The sequence below is a fragment of the Ovis canadensis genome, chromosome 1 (assembly GCF_042477335.2).
Source record: "Ovis canadensis isolate MfBH-ARS-UI-01 breed Bighorn chromosome 1, ARS-UI_OviCan_v2, whole genome shotgun sequence".
Lineage (NCBI taxonomy): Eukaryota > Metazoa > Chordata > Mammalia > Artiodactyla > Bovidae > Ovis > Ovis canadensis.
The window spans coordinates 87,789,792-87,806,478 of record NC_091245.1 but is presented as its reverse complement, the minus strand read 5'-3'; the positions used below and the strand labels follow the sequence as shown (position 1 = coordinate 87,806,478).

Here is a 16,687-nt window from a genome sequence, read left to right as displayed (position 1 = left end):
AAGCCAGTGTCTTCCACCAACCAAATCAGATAGCAGGTCGCCACTCAGCCCTGGCGTGCCGCCCTATCACTGTCTCCCTGGCACCAAACACCAGGGTAAGAACAACTGAAAACTCAGCACTCACTGATCTGAAGCCCTGTCCATCCTGGGGGTGCTTTGTATAGATCTGCCGACAGGCCAGGCTTGGAGTTTCTGGGAGGAATGGGGGAGTTGGACTGCACACCCAGGCAATGACAGCTCCCTTGAGGCCTCTAGTTACCACAAAAGGAAACAGGGAACTATAGACCAGATGCCAGGATCGTAAGAATTCAATAACGACATGAAAAAAATAGAAAACGCTAATCCTTCAGAATGCCAGCTTCTGGAGATTTAAAAAAAAAAAATTGCTGTGTAAAGTGATCTTCTTTCTAGAACTTTTTCTATTCAGATAGAAGCGTATACGTATAATTTTAGAAAGCAAAAGTGGGATTATACTACTCATCCTATTCTTCATTCTGGTTTTTTTTTCAATAAATGAAATATTTGGGGTGTCTTTCATGGCAGTCCATGTAGCATTTCCTCTCTATTTCTAAAGGCTGCTGACAAAGGACCATGAGTAGTTACCCTATTTGTGGGCATTTGGATTGTTTTTAATTTTCCAGTTGAAATAAATGTGGCGAGATTGTTCAGTGAGATATTAATAGCTGACTTGCCAACATTGCTGCAGGAGGCTCGCAATGATGGGGAGGCATTTTTCTCTTTCCTTCACACACCACCCCAACACACCTCAAAGTAATCAAGCCTTCGGTGAAAAAATCTGGGGCTTCCCTAGCTCCTAGGAAGAATTAATCAACCCTTGTTTTCCAGGACTGAGTATCACAGAGACAAAGAACCAGATTGTCAGAGAGGAAAGGGGCTCTGTGTTTGTGGGAGCTTCCACTGTGAGCACACAAACATCTCCTCTCCATCTGGCTTAGACAATAGTGAGAAAGTATTGCTTCCTGTGTCAGAAACACCGAGGGGCTAAGTGGGATTCAGGGGTGGTTTGATTCAGAGGCTCTCAATAGCCTCAGGCTCTGGTTCTGTTTTCCTGTGATTCTCTGGACTCAGTCCTGCTCTGTAGGTTAGCTTTGTCCACAGAATCACTTTTTCCCCTTATAGTGAAAAAACTTCATTCAGAGCCCACATTCACTCATGACACTACTCACAGGAAAAGAAATGTCTCTGTCCTAGCCTCTGTACAGTAAAACTCCAGAGATGCACCTTGACTGGACCAGGTTAGGTCGTGTGCTTACCACTGTACCGGTCCCAGTGATGGGAAGATGGAGTGTCCTGACAGATCTAGTCTGGGTCATGTGTTTCCAGAGAGTTTAACCCTCTGAGGTTATAGAAGCAGGTGGTTTTCCCGAAGTCAGAGGGATTTTTCTAATAAAAATTAGGATGTTGGGAAAGGGGAAACAGGAGAGTACCAACTGAGGAGGCAACCAACAGGGGTTCATGAGTATCTCTAAGGATGAATGGGTTCAAAGTGGTCCTACTCAGGGAGAAGCAAGTGGGTTTTCTGGACTGTATAAACCCCACAACCTGGTGTGAATCCCAAGGGGGTAGAGCGCAAGCACAAGTGTATGAGGAGCAAAGTCATACCACTTCCCCTAAAATGCACCATAAGCATCCTCATATGTGAGCATATGCCTGAATGTGAGGATAAAGTCCTAGAAATAGAACTGTTGGGACCAAGGGCTTGCATATTCAAACTTTAATAGACATTGCTAAATCACCCTCCACAAAGGTTTTACCCATTTCTCCTTCCAACAATACTGTCTATGAAAAGGTCCGTCAACCCTCTTCTTGATAGTGTTCAGTTCAGTTCAGCTCAGTTCAGTTGCTCAGTCGTGTCCAACTCTTTGTGACCCCATGAATCACAGCACACCAGGCCTCCCTGTCCATCACCAACTCCCGGAGTTCAACCAAACTCATGTCCATTGAGTCGGTGATGCCATCCAGCCATCTCATACATACTAAATGTTACCCATCTTTCTAATGTTGGCTATACCAGTGGGTCTTCCCTGGTGGCTCAGTGGAAAAGAATCTGACTGAGATGCAGGAGATCTGGGTTCGATCCCTTGGTAAGGAAGATCCCTTGGAGAAAGAAATGGCTACCCCCAGTATTCTTGCCTGGAGAATTCCATGGACAGAGGAACCTCGCAGGCTATAGTCCATGGGGTCGCAAAGAGTCAGACACGACTGAGCGACTAACACACAAAGAGTTAATGATTTTTCAAAACTATAAGGTAGAGTGAACATCTTTGCACGCATTTATTAACTAATTATAATTCTTCTTCTATGGGTTACCTGCTCGTGGCCTTTGTTCATTTTTTTATTGAGTTGTCTTTCTGCTGTTGATTTGTGAAAGCCCTTTGTAAATTAGGGATATAAGCCCTTTGTTTAATCTGTTGCAGATATTTTCCCCAGCTTGTCCTTTGTGTTTTGACTTTTTATAGAGAGCTTTTGTTGTCAGAACTTTACAAATTTTGTGTGGTTCAGTATATCAGGCTTTTCTGGTTTTCTGCCTAAAAGGTCTCACTCCCCCTAAAATAACACACAATAAAACGTCAAACGTGGTTTTCTTAATGACGTCTGTGGTTTCTTTTTTATATTTAAGTACTTTATCTATCTGGAGTTTTAAAAATTGCATTATACATACAAGGCAGGAGTGAATTTTCTCTTTTTCAAGTGGAGAGTCGATTGGGATGTAAGAACTCTGTGAGATTCCAGAACTTTCATAACTTCTCTGCTGTTCTCATTTCCATGGAGTGATTAGAAGGGGTTAAAAGGAACTTGGTTGATGCTTGTCTTTAAGCTCAGGGACACCCAGGAATGGGGGATAAGATGAGGCTGGGATGCAGTCTTCAGACAAGGCTGGGAGGATGCAGTGTGGTACCCAGAGGAGGGGAAGCAGCTGAGCTCTGCAGTGAAAAAGAAAGGAGGGCATGAAAAGTCAGGCTTCTCTTGAGAAGAGTCCAGGGAGCAAGAGAAGACCCCTGCAGTGTTCACCACCCCCTAAGCCCCACACCCATACCTAGAAGTCTTCGGAAATTTTGCTGCTTCTTTCCAATCTTTCCACCCAGAGGTCTGAGCTCATTAGTATGTGTTTGTTTCTTCCATGAGTATTTTTGACCACCTCCTCTGAATCCAAGAAAGGATCACTATATCTGGTCTGGTATGAACGGAAGTTTGTGATATAACCCTGAGACAGCAAGGAGAATGCTTGTGGGGACTCTTCTGAGTTGCAGGAGGCAGGAAGTCGTTTTACAAAACTTTCCTTTGGATGTGGTATTTAAAATGTTGTCCTTCAGATCTGAAAAAGTATTTCCCTGACTCCTGGGAAAATGAAAAGGGCTATATTATTAACACTTGTGAACACTCATGCCTTTCCTGAAAGAGCCATCCTGGTGTGCTACCTGCCTTGTTTGGGAGAGGTCAGAGGTCAAGAACACCCTAAGGGAAGGACACCACCATCAGCAACTATCCTGGTCTCCGTTGCAGGGGCTGGAGGTCAAGGGCTCCAAGCAGCCAGCCCCAGCAGCTTTCACAAAAGCCTGTGTACATCTCTGTCCCCATGACCTGGAATCATCTTTTAGGTCACCCTCCTCATTGGAAGGCACAGATCATGCATCTCGGCATGGTTGGTGCTCCATGAATGGTTGAATAAAAGAATGAGTCCAAGACAGTGGAGAGCAGGTAACGCTGCCAGTGGGCCAAGCCCAGCTGAGGACCATGCAGAGACAGAGCCCGTGGCAGGCAACAGAGGTCCGAGCGCAGCCTGTGGGGGAGCGTGGCACCTTACATCTGCTGCTTCACACACAGGGTTGGCTGAGAATGCCATCGCCACCAAGTCCTAAGGCTGTAACCCCCTCTTCCCTGGAGGAGTGACCGCCAGTGGATAGCCCCTCACAAGAAAGGCAGCCATTTCTCACTCAGAAGCTTCAGCAACTGCAAGCCCAATTCCCTGAGCCCTTTCCGGCTGACTCACCATAGTCCCCCTGGGTCCGAGCTTCCTGCCAGAAGCCCAGCGGACTGGAGGGGAGGGAGGGAGGAGGCTGTGGACACTGCATCAGGACCCAGGAATGCTCTGCTGGATGGGAAGCAAAGATAACTAACTTCCTTCCCAGTTTCTGCTGCTCCGAGGGAAGACCAGAAGGTGGGCTGTCTGGAGGGTTGAGTGGACTCCTCTGTCCCTGACTCGGTCACAGCCAGGCCCTCGCCGACCCCCATTCCAGAGAACAAGGCTCCCCAGCCCCCCACCCTGCCGCTTGTGTTAAAGCACATCTGGGACCTGCTGGGTCCCTCCTCTGATTGCTGGCGACGGTGTGTGGTTGTGTCCAGTTGCCTACGAGTGAGTGTCCTCACCCGCCTGTGAGTGTGGCTGAGGGTGTCTGTGGTTGTATAAGGTGGTATGAGTCTGTGCGTGACCGTGCAGATTCAGAATCCCTGCGTGTCACAGCATCCAGGTATGTGATTACACGCAGATGAACGGGTGAGCGTCAGTGCCTGCGGTCAAGTCTCACTGTGCGCTGAGTGTGTCTTCTCACGTGCTGGTGTGTGAATGCAGGGTCGCCTTTGGTGGCATGCGACTCTACGTGGCTGTGTGCTGCTAACAGTCAAGGTGTGTGACACAGTGTGTTTGTGGACGGTTGTGTGTGACTAGGTGGACTTCGTATGATTCTGCAGGCCCAGGGAGGTGAGAGATGTGAAGCCCATATTGCATGGTAGGTGAGGAAGAGGTGTGTGTGTGTGTGTGTGTGTGTGTGTGTGTTGTGTGCTTTCTCTTTTTCTAGGTTCTACTCCTATAACTTCTGAAAGGAAGTATAACTAGGTTCAGGACGTTCTTCCCTGGGTCACTGACTGGTCCTAGAGTGTTTTCTCGGAAAAGGCCAGGCTTAGGAGCAGTGCCAGCCTGTCTGAGCCCTCACGGCGGCTCCCAGCGCGCCCAGCGCAGCCCTGGCTCATGCCCCGGCAGCTCCCCCTGCAGGGCCACAGCCAGCTTCTCTCAGCCTGGACAGCTGCCCCCAGCTCTCCCCAGACCTATTTTGAGTGCAAAAGTAACATTGGAACCCAGCTCTTTCTCTCCCTACCCTGAAGATCTGCCTTTAAGGAATTCATCCCCCACACACACACTCCTTCAGGGAAAGTGGAGGGGGAACTAAAGCACCCCAGATGAGGGACCGAGGAGTGTTTCAGACTCTCACAGGCCCTGATAGTCCTGGCCCCCAGGCTGCTGCTTCTGGCTTCTGGCCTCCACTTTTCTACTAAGGAGGGTGGGTGAACCTCCCGTCTAACCGGCCCCAGGACAGGGGACCTTGCCCACCACCTTCCACCCTCTGCAGATGGGCCTTCTGCAGAGACTCCAGCTCATGGGGCCGTGGCGCTGCCCAGAAGTGATGGCATGACCCCGCTGGTTTGTCTTCTACAGATCCGAGTTGGGCGACAGGTGCCCAGGTGTGTGAGCCTCAAACTGCTTCTGCCCCTGCTGGAAAGAGTGTCTGCACTCTGGCTTGGATGGGCTGCGTGGCTGCTCCAGTGTCAGGCTGAGGTTGAGCAAGGTGCCACCTACCAAGTCAGCAGGAGTCTGGAGCACCCCAAGCAGAGAAATTCCTGGAAGCAGAGGTAGAGGGGAAGAAGAATTGAAGGTGGGAACCAGGGCTCTATAGAGAGAACTGGGCCAGGGCCAGGAGTGAGCTACAACACCAAGGCCCCCCCAGGGGGGTGCACTGTTGAGAAAAATCCCTGGACCAGCAGCTCAGGATCCCAGGTTCTGTTCTAATTCTACCTCCCAGCGGCTGTGTGACCAGAGGAAGCCGCTTTCCTTCTCTGGGTTTCTGTTTATCTACCTTGAAGATTGAAAAAACAGAGGAAATGAAATATATAGTGTGGAGCCCAGAGGCAGGAGTAGGTGCTCAATAGACATGAGTTCTCTTCCCTTATCCTGAACACGGCTGTTGATCCCTCTCCAGGGCTCTAACTAAGGCTCTTTGCAGCCCAGATAGTCCATGTCTCTGAAGGAATCCCTCTTTTCTTCCCCCATGAACACTGGCAGGCCCACCACACCCAGATCCCAAGGAGATCCTGCTTGGAGTGGGTGAGATGGGTGGGGAGGGGAGTTGAACACTAAGAAGAGGAGAAAGCTAGGGGTGGAGGCAGGTGGCACACATGTCAACAGGAGCTGGGGTCTCCCCATAGCAGGGCCCAACAGGTGGCTCCTTGTCCTGCCTGACTCGGCCACTCAACCTATTCTGGTTCCCTCCCTCCCACCCACCACCACGTGCCCTCTGGGTCTATATAGCTCCAGATCCAAATTATTCTGCTGAGTGCTGTAGCTCAACACTTGTGACACATTCAGACTGAATTCAACATCCTAAGCCCAACAAGCTAAGCACCAGAGGCTGGAAAAGTTAATAAGATACACTACTGATTTTCCAAGATCTGTAGGCTACAATAAAAAGAACACCTATTGATCATACCATCTAATGCCATTTGGCAAATTCAAATGCCTTCAAGAGCCAAACCGATTTTACAAATGGCTGAAGCAGCTTGATGGACATAGTAGGGCCTGGGGGCCAATTATGTATCAATATTTGCTATTCCCAAGCTGGCCAAAGAAGAAACAGCTGCCTCTAGCTGCCTTTTATGGCATTTTCTGAGTTTTCACTAAGTGCCAGGCACTGGATGAAGTGCTTTTGTGCTTTCTTTCATTTAACTCACTCAAGAATTTCGACAGATTAGTGTTATAGGAGACAGATTCTAAGGTGATCCCTATATCCTCGTGTTTCTGCCCTTGTGTAATCCCCTTCCCTCAAGTGTGGGCAGGACCTGGGATTTGTTTCCAATCAATGGAATAACCATCTAACCAATATTGGCAAAGGGGATTGGATGTCCATTCCATGATTACAACATGTTACAAAGATCCAGTCTCACCAGCAGGCTGGTGCTAGAGACTTCTTCTCTCACTGATTCTGAAGACATAAGCTCCCTTGTTCAGGCAGGGCCTATGGCAAGGAACTGTGGGTGGCCTTTAAGTGCTGAGAGCAGCCCTTGCCAATAGCCACCAAAATTCCAGTTTTTTAACCATAAGGAGACGAATTTTGCCAACAACCTGTGTGAGCCTGGAAGTGAATCCATCCTCACTGGAGTCTCCAGATATGAATGCAGCCCTGCTTGCCATCTTTTTTTTTTCTGTAATTTTTAATTGCAAGATATTTGCTTTACAATATTGTGCTGGGTTCTGCCATAGATCAACATTGAATCAGCCACAGGTATACATATGCCCCCCCGTCCAGCATCTTGACTGCAGCCTCGTAAAGGACCCAGCTCCAAACCCATGGATGCTGTAGATAACAAACGTGCTGTTTTAAGTTGTGAAGTTTATAACAATTTGTTATGAAGCCCCAGAAAACATTAACGAAAGTATTATGTCATCTTACTAAAGAACTTAAAGCCCAGAGACTGATCGGGGTGTCCAAGGCACAGCAGGACCAGAGCCCCACCTCCCGCCTCTTCAGGCTGATGTTTTCTTCAGTCTGCCATGGCTTGTCATTGTTCTGTCAGTTTCTACCAAGAGGCAAGAGGGGTAATCTGCACGGTGTGGATTGTAGAGCTGCTTTCCCATTTCAATTCACCAATTTGCTGAGCCCCTACAGTGTGCCCTGCACTGTACCAGGGGCACAGAGGTCAGCAGCACAGACACTCTTGGGGAGAGGATGGAGCACTAGCGGACGTAGCCAACGGACAAGTGATGTGGGCGATGAAAGATACAGAACGAGGAGGGATGGGGTGTGCTGGGAACACGTCATGGGACAGCCAGCTTCAGCCAAGGGCTAGGGAGAGTCTCCTCGAGGAAGTGACGCTTAGGCCCCTCGGGGGTGGGCTTGGTGAGGAGTGCGCCTCTACACTGCAACTGAGTGAGTGGGTGGGTGAGCTTTCCTGAACAAGAGTCCCCAGGGAAGAGGCTTCTTCCAGCAACATGAAATCACCCTGTCTCTGTGCACTGGCTTCCAAGACATCTTGTCCCAAGGACCCAGGGTCTCTTTGACTGGCCTGTGATGTCCAAGACCTCAGAGCATCACTTCCCAGATGTATCGTGGTTGGACAGGGTAGGGGTGAAAGTTGCTTAACTGTTGCTCTCATCACTTAAACACCCCCAGACATCTGGCAGGGGAAGAATGACAGGTAGGGGCTGGAGGCAAAGCAGGCAGTCAGGGGAGGAGCGAGGTGTGAGCAGAGGCAGAGAGAAGAGTAGGAATTAGAAAGCCCACCTCCAGCCTCCATGGGCCCCCATCTGTGATGACTCACAGACCCAGGGGTCCTTGCTGATGAGCTGGCCAGATGGTATGGATCAGGAAGATCCTAGCAGGAAACCGGCAGCAGAGTTCAGTCGGACCATTAGAGGAGCATTCAGTAAAGAGATTCTTTTCAAAGGTAAGAGCAGGGTGTAGGAAAGGATTGCAGGAACCTGGACCAAGGGCAGCCATCTACTCCACTGCTAGGCCTGCTGGCCTGGGGAGGTGACCAGAATGGTTTTGAGTGGAGACGCTGCTTGAGCATCTCTGTGGCCTCAGTTGAGGGCTGCAGCCAGACTGTGGCAACCCCGCAGGGAGCATTAGTGGGAATAGTGCCTTAATTCCCTCTCCTCTCTGCCTCCCATCAGCTGGCAATGCTCCCCGCTGGTCAAAGCAGAGGGTAAGGGTACCCATCAAAGTAATTCCACAAGTGAGCATCCCGGGGCACCACGGAGCAGGGTGGAGAAGTTGAGGAGCAGACCTGGAAGTAAGAGGAGACCCAGTTCCAACTCCACCCCTTCCCAGACAGCAACTCTGGACAAGCCCCTCAACTTTCCTGGGCCTCAGTTTCCTGCTCTGTAAAAAGGACAGTGAGTGTGTTTATGTTGTCCCAAATTTGAAATTCAATGATGGATTTAAGGATCCAGCTTGGAGCCCCGAGTACACTGACTGGCTGCCAGCACTTGGTTTCTAAGAGTCAGCAATGAGAACACAAAATCGAGGCCACTAAGGAGCCAGACACCCTGGACATCCAGCCCAGAAACCCTGGACATCTGAACACCACAGCAATGAGAGGCTTGCTCAGCAGGTCGTGGAGACCTGCCAGGACTGGAACCCAGAAGCAGTCTCTCTCTCTCTGCAGGACCCTGAGGGGTGCACACATACACACACACACACACACACACACACAGTGGAGCTGTAGGAAAGGCAGTGTCTCACCTCAGCCCCTCTGGAGAGAAGGAGCAACAGGCTTGTCACAGCCCAGGTCTGCGCTCTGCATGGCTGAGGTCAGTGGAGGGACAGACAACAAGGCCAGGCCTCCTAGCCCTACCCAGAATCATGGGCCCAGCTAGAACGGAACTTGGCAGCACTAGTCCACCTCCCTGTGAAGAAATCCTCCCAGGCACCCTTAGACACGTGTCATCTAGGTGGGACAATGGCAATCCACTCCAATATTCTTGCCTGGAAAATTCCACGGACTGAGGAGCCTAGCGAGCTACCGTCCATGGAGCCGTAAAGAGTCAGCTACGACTGAGTGAGTGAGCATACAGCCCACTGGCAGCAATGAAGAAGGAGCTCACCACATCACAGGGCACCCTGGGCAGCCACCTGCCCCTGGATGTCCAGGCCCCTCTGGCGCAGCCCTTGGAACCTCAAGGTCAGACTCCAGGCCCTCACCCCACCTCTGTCTACCTGAGATATCGCTTTTGTGCCCAGAACAAAGGCCCTTGGTGAAACCCGCAGCCCTCTGCCCTTTACTCCTTTATCACCCGCGTTTCAAGTTCACAGGAAGAGGGTTTTCAAAACATCAGAGTCAGAACAGCACTGTGGTCAATTTTTTCAAAAGAAAGGAAACCAAAAAGGATCAAAGAACTGCAGGTGCAGCAGAATAAGGCCCTGCAGGGTGGGCAGGGGCCGAGGGCAAGGAAGAGTGTGCCCGCCTTCAGGGGAGGCCGCTGTTTGCCCAGATCCCCAGGGTAGGAGCGGGTGAAGGGGCAGTGGGGGGTTAACTGGGAAAGGACAGCAGGGCTGCCGCACTGCTTTGTAGGTTGAGAGGAGACAGCTCACATGGCCCAGGTCCTCGCCAGCTCTTGCCTGCACCTGCGACAGTCTCTTCAGTCTCTGCAACGCAGTGGCAACTTTCCTTTCCCTGAGCAATGCCAGCCATGTCTCTTGTGCTCCTGACATCTCAGCGTCCTGAGCTCAGAACAGGAAATGCTAGTGTGCACGTCTCTGTTGAGACTGCCATTGAATTCACCAAGCTGCTTATTAAAGGTATGCACCATGAGATTGTTTCTTTTACTGCTCAGACGTCCCTTTTGCTTCTTTTTTCGGTTTTCTTTCCTTTTCTTTTATCTTGTTTATTGAGTGAATCTTTTTAGAAAAAAAAGTTGTGAAATGTTTTTAAAATGTGAAAAAGCAGAGGGATTATATAATGAGCATCCTAGTATCCAGCTTTATCAGTTCATAACAGATTGTCACATTTTTTCCTTTTTTTTGCTGTGGTACAATATACTAACACAGAATTTACCGTTTTAACCATTTCAATCTCTTTTAGAAACATAACATTATACATACAGCTAAAGAGCCTTTACGGCCTCTCCACCATGCCCTTCCCTTCTTCCCTAGAAAAGTGAAGTGAAGTGAAGTGATGTTCAACTCTGCAACCCCATGGACTATAGCCCGCCAGGCTCCTCTGTCACTGGAATTCTCCAGGCAAGAATACTGGAGTGGGTAGCCATTTCCTTCTCCAGGGGATCTTCCTGACCAAGGGATTGAACCCAGGTCTCCTGCATCACAGGCAGACTGTTTACCATCTGAGCCACCAGAAATCCCGTTATTCTGAATTTGATTCTCCTATAGGAGTGAGGCATGGGTGTTGTAAAATAATCCATGTAGTGGAGAAGATACAGAGCCAGAAGTAAACGTTCTCCTGCTTCCCCCAGCCTTAAACTCACTTCCCCCTTGAAGTAACCATTGTTAAAACTTTCTACGAATCTTTCCAGGCATCTTTTAATACAAATGAATGTATTGGTTTGTTTTCTTTCTTTATACACGTGAGCTTATACTATGCATAATGTTCTCCAACATGCCTTTCGTTTCCAGTTATCACTGTTCCTTGGAATTTTTCTGTGTTAGTGCTACTAATTCTCCTGTGATCTTTTTAACAGCTGCATGAGATTCCACTTTATTGGATAGTTTCCCATGGAAGGGTATTTAGGTGGTTTCCAGAGGCTTAGCTATTCTAAACAAGCCTACATGGAACATTCTTGACATATAGTTTTGCTCACTTGTGGGAATACTGTATATCTGTATAATAAATACCTGAAAGTGGAGTTTCTAAGTAAAAAATACTGAACATTTGACACCTTGAAAGATATTGCCAACCCCCCATCTAAAAATGATCAACTCAAACACCAACAAACTACATGTGAGAGTTTCTCTCTCCCCACATCCTCGAGAACATGTGTGTTCATACCGCTTTTGGCCTTTTGTTTATTTTCTTCTGTAAGCTGTCTGCTCTTACCCTTTTCGAACCCTAGCATTTTATGGGCTGACTTCTTACACTTGAATCTTTGATCCATCTGGAATTAATTTTAGTGGATAGTCTTTTCAATGAACATTTATTGATGTTCCCACTCTGTAAATAGATTGAATGAAGCACTGAGATAAAGGTAAAAGCAGATTTCTCTCCATTCAACAGGCCACAACTAACTGATTTTGCCTTCCCACTTAGAACTAGCTGAGGTCGAGGCTGTAGGTTAAGAAGTGGACCCTCTGTAATGGAGGAGTGAACGCAGAGGCACTGCAGACATCCAATCAGTGATTTGTTCTATAAGCAGGCAGCAGTGGATTCAGTCACTAGAATTTTGTTTTTTTTTTCCTGAAGAGATGTGTATTGCATGTGGGAAGAGGGGTGTACACATGCTTGGTGGCCAGAGGAACAGACCGTGGCAGAAAGGACACAGTCCACCACATCCATTCTCCCTCTTCCACTATGATGAACTTGAAGCTGGGAACATGCCTGCCCATCTGGGGATAGTATTTCCCACCTCCGTACATTTAGAAAGGGCCATACGACTACACCGGCTTCCCTGGTGGCTCAGTTGGTAAAGAATCCACCTGCCAATGCAGGAGATGCAAGAGATGTGGGTTTGATCCCTGGGTCAAGAAGGTCCTCTGGAGAAGGAAATGGCAACCCACTCCAGTATTCTTGCCTGGAAAATCCCATGGGCAGAGGAGCCTGGTGGGCTACAGCCTGTGGGGCTGCAAAGAGCCAGGCATAACTGAGCACACACGCACGCGTGCACTCGTATGACTACACTCTCACCAGGGGAATGTGAGTGGGGCTGCTATTAGCCCCTCTGGCTATAATGGTTTTAAAATTCTTTGACTCTCAACTATCAAGTGACAGGTGTCTATGACTGGTCCGCTTGAACCTGGGTGGTCATCATCCCAGAGGAAAGTGGAAAGTCATGTGATCACTGAGGCTACGGCATAGAAGGCTGGGCAGCTTCTACCTTGTGGGAAGACTCACTCTTAATGCCCCAAGTCTCAGTAAAAGAAGTCCAACTCCTGTGAGGACCTCAAGTTAGACAGGCCACGTGTAAGCGCCCTGGAACAGGCTCCACTGAGCCCAGTCTTCTAGTCAAGCACCAGGTGAGTGAAGACACCCCCAGACAATTCAACCCCTACCGCTTGAGTCACCCCTAGCCACCTGAGTCTTCCCAGATGAGGCCCCAGACGCTGTAGGGTACAGACACAAGCCAGGAATTCTGCCCCAGCTCCCAGCATTCCTCACAGACCCACAGAAGCAATGAGAATAATGAAATAGCTGATATTTTATAGCACTGTTTCAGAGTGGTTTGTTATCCAGTAATAGATGTCTGGAACCAAGCCAAGACCAAGAAAACTCTTTCCCTTCCTGCTGACTCCAACCCAGATGTGGCAGTGATCCAGCCTCCACGGTGCAGGTGACAGCTCCTAGGATGACAGAGCCGCTGGGGGAAAGGACCTGGGTCCCGAGGGATCACATGGAGCACCATTGCCAGAGGATAAGACAAACTTACCTCACGGGGTATACGTGAGAGAGGAACACTTGTCTTGAACCTTTAAGCCAGGAACACTTGTCTTGAACCTTTTTGGCACCTGATACCAGTTTCATGGAAGACAATTTTTCCATAGACCAGAGGGGATGAGGGGGATGGTTTCAGAATGATTCAAGCATATTACATTTATTGTATACTTTATTTCTGATCTAATGCCACACTGATCCGAAAGGAGGTACCTCTCTGCAGCTCAGAGGTTGGGGACCCCTGCCTTAAGCCAAACAAACAATACATGCTGTATACGTGAAACCAACACAACATTGTTCATCAGCTATACTCCAATATGAAACAAACAATACAAAGACACGGCAGTGAGCAAGGTACACGGCATCTGGGGAAGAGGATGGAGGGAGGGGTCACAAGGACAGATCAAACCCCGCGAGAGAATACAATTGGTTATTTAATGATAGTTGTAATCAGTTCTTTGCAGAGATATACAGGGAGCTGTGAAAACAGTTCAAAGGGCTCTCGCCCAGTGTGGGTGGACAAGGAAGGTAGCCCTGAGGAAATGATGCTGCTTTGAGTAGAAATTAAGTAGAAAGATGGAGAGGGAAGAGAGCAAGACTGCTATGGCACCAAAAGTGGGTGGAACATGTACAAGGGCTCTGAGTCAGGAAAGGAGATGGTGAGTTTGAGGAACTGGAAAAAATAAAAACCACCGTGGGCCTGATGGGTCAGGCTGAGGATTTCAAATCTGACCTCTAAGAAATACGAATTCACGGGATAGTTCCAGCAGAGAATGACTTGATTGGATCAGCCTCTGGAAGCCAAGGGGTAGACACGTGGGCAGGGAGACCAGTGGGAGGTAGATGAAGATGCTGCCTATGGTGGGGACTGTGGGGAGAAGTGATTGGGTCTGATGGATATTTGGCAGGTGGCTGGTAGGACTTGGAGTATAGGGGGAGATGGTTGCGAGAGAGACGAGTCAAGGATGAAACACCAATAAAATGATGTCTGGTCTATAAGTAAGTTATGACATCATGGCCGGAGGAAACCTAGGCAGGGCCAAGTCCAAAGGTAGCTCAGATCAGGAGAACGGGGATTGGACTTGTTGCTGGGTGCCTTTGAGCAAGCCATTTCCTCCATCTTTATAAATTGTCTATAACATGAAAACAACTTACTACACAAAACAGGTTTTGTGTAAGGACAATGGCTGCCTTCATTCACCCCAAAACACTTAGTGAGTGGTGCCTGTGATGTGCAGTAAACAAGATAAACACATAAAGTACATGGTGTGCTAGTAACAGTGCCGCGGAGAGCAAATGAAGCCGGGAAAGGAGACAGAAGGCAGAAGCAAAGGTTTAGATAAGATGTTTAAGGCATACACTCACGAACAGGGTGTCCAGGTTCTATGGAACCTGAGGGAGGCTTTCCTCTGGAAAATAAACATTAAAACATCTTAGTTTTTCAAATTTCACAAAACACATGGCTCTATGAATAGACCTCTAGGGCGTAGAAGGGGTAGGTGTGAGTAAGGGGGCCCAGAGCATAGGCATCAAGAGTTTTCTCAGTAATTCCACCTCTGCTCATGAGTAACAGAGCGGTAGGAAGGGTGGAGGGTGACTGTGGGTGTCGCCAAAAGAACTTGCTTTATGTGACTTACAGTAAGTCACTCAACTACTCTGACACCCAATTTCCTGAACTGTAAATGTCCTTATAAGGTTGTAAGGAGTAAATAAAGGCATGTAAATCTAATTTCCAGCTCACCGTAATACTTGGTAGCTAATTATTTTAATTTTTATTTCTATCTGACACAGAGGGAGAACCATGGTCTCGGCTGTGGGAAGTGACCAAAATAAAAGGAGGATTATGAGCCCCACACTGCCTGTGAAGGCTAGGGTCAGCGGCTGCAGGAGGCGCACACCGTGTGCGTGGTTTTGACCTATGGAACTGGTGTGTGGCGATGACCCTCATGTGCTGCCTTCTGGAGAACAGCCTTAGGGAGACCACACATCGAATGAAGTCCTAGCTGCCCCTAGGCACTTAAATGCATGAACAAGATGAACAGAGAGAGGGGAGGCTGAGCACACGGCTAACATTGCACAATAGTCGTCCTCTGTACAACGATTACAACTGTCTCCCAAGCCTTCTCTCTCCTGTAAACAAGGGCAACTCTTAAGGAAAAACTGATTGCATGGCTGCAGGAGAGGAGGCAACAGTGGCAAACAATAAAATCGTTGCAGTGGGTGTTGGACAAGTAGGTATGGCATGTGCCAGCAGCATTCTGGGAAAGTCCCTGGCTGATGAACTTGCCCTTGTGGATGCTTGGACATGCATCTGCAGCATGGGAACATCTTTCTTCAGACACTTAAAATTGTGGCAGAGAACAGTCACCCCCTGTGACTATGGGGATAACTGCAGGAGTCCACCAGCGAGAGAGAGAGAGAGTCATCTCAGTCCAGTGCAGGGGAATGTTTTCTTCAAATTCATTATTCCAGCGATCATCGAGTACAGTCCCAATTGCATCATAATTGTGGCTTCCAACCCAGTGAATATCCTCACATATATTACCTGGAAATTAAGTGGATGACTCAAGCACCATGTGATTGAAAGTGGGTGTCAAAGGTTTCACTATTTTATGGCTGAAAACTTGGCATTCATTCCAGCAGCTGTCATGGATGGATTTGGGGAGAACACGGCGACTCAAGTGTAGCTGTTTGGAGTAGAATATATGTGGCCAGCATTTCTGTTCGGGAACTGAGCCCAGAAATGGGAAAGAACAATAATAGTGAAAATTGGAAGGAAGTATGTAAGATGATCGGAGAAGGCAATGGCACTCCACTCCAGTACTCTTGCCTGGAGAGTCATGGATGGAGGAGCCTGGTGGGCTGCGGTCCATGGGGTCGCTAAGAGTCGACACGACTGAGCAACTTCACTTTCACTTTTCACTTTCATGCATTGGAGAAGGAAATGGCAACCCACTCCAGTGTTCTTGCCTGGAGAATCCCAGGGATGGGGGAGCCTGGTGGGCTGCCGTCTATGGGGTCGCACAGAGTCGGAGACGACTGAAGCAACTTAGCAGCAGCAGCAGCCGCAGCATGTGAGGTGGTAGTGGAAAGTGCCTGTGAAATCACCAAGCTAAAAGGGTAACCAACTGGTCTGTTGGATGACATGTGACTGAACTCATTGAATCCGTGGTGAAAAATCTATCCAGGATTCATCTGGTGTCACAATGGGGAGTGGGATGCGTAGCATTTAGAATGAAATCTTCCTCAGTCGTCCGCGTGTCCTTAATGCTCAGGGGTTAACCAGTGTTATCAACCAAAAGCTGAAGGCTGATAAGGTTGCTCAACTCAAGGAAAGTGCAGATACACCGAGGGACATCCAGAAGGACCTGTAAGGCCTGTGGCTTCTGGGTTCTAAGCTGTAGAAATTTTAAAACTGCTATGTGAGGGAATTCCCTGGTTGCCCATGTTTCAGACTCTCTTCTTCCACTGCAGAGATCACGAATTCGATTCTGGGTCAGGGAACTAAGATCCTTCATACTGCGGGGAGTGGCCAAAACATAAAAGTGAAAATAGAAACAAAAACACTCCAATGTGA

At 48.6% G+C, this 16,687-nt stretch overlaps 1 pseudogene; it reads left to right on the top strand.

The window, feature by feature from the left end:
* The first annotated feature begins 15,344 nt into the window (after positions 1–15,344).
* Positions 15,345–16,032, top strand: LOC138429435 (L-lactate dehydrogenase B chain-like; annotated as a pseudogene).
* The last annotated feature ends 655 nt before the right edge of the window (positions 16,033–16,687 follow it).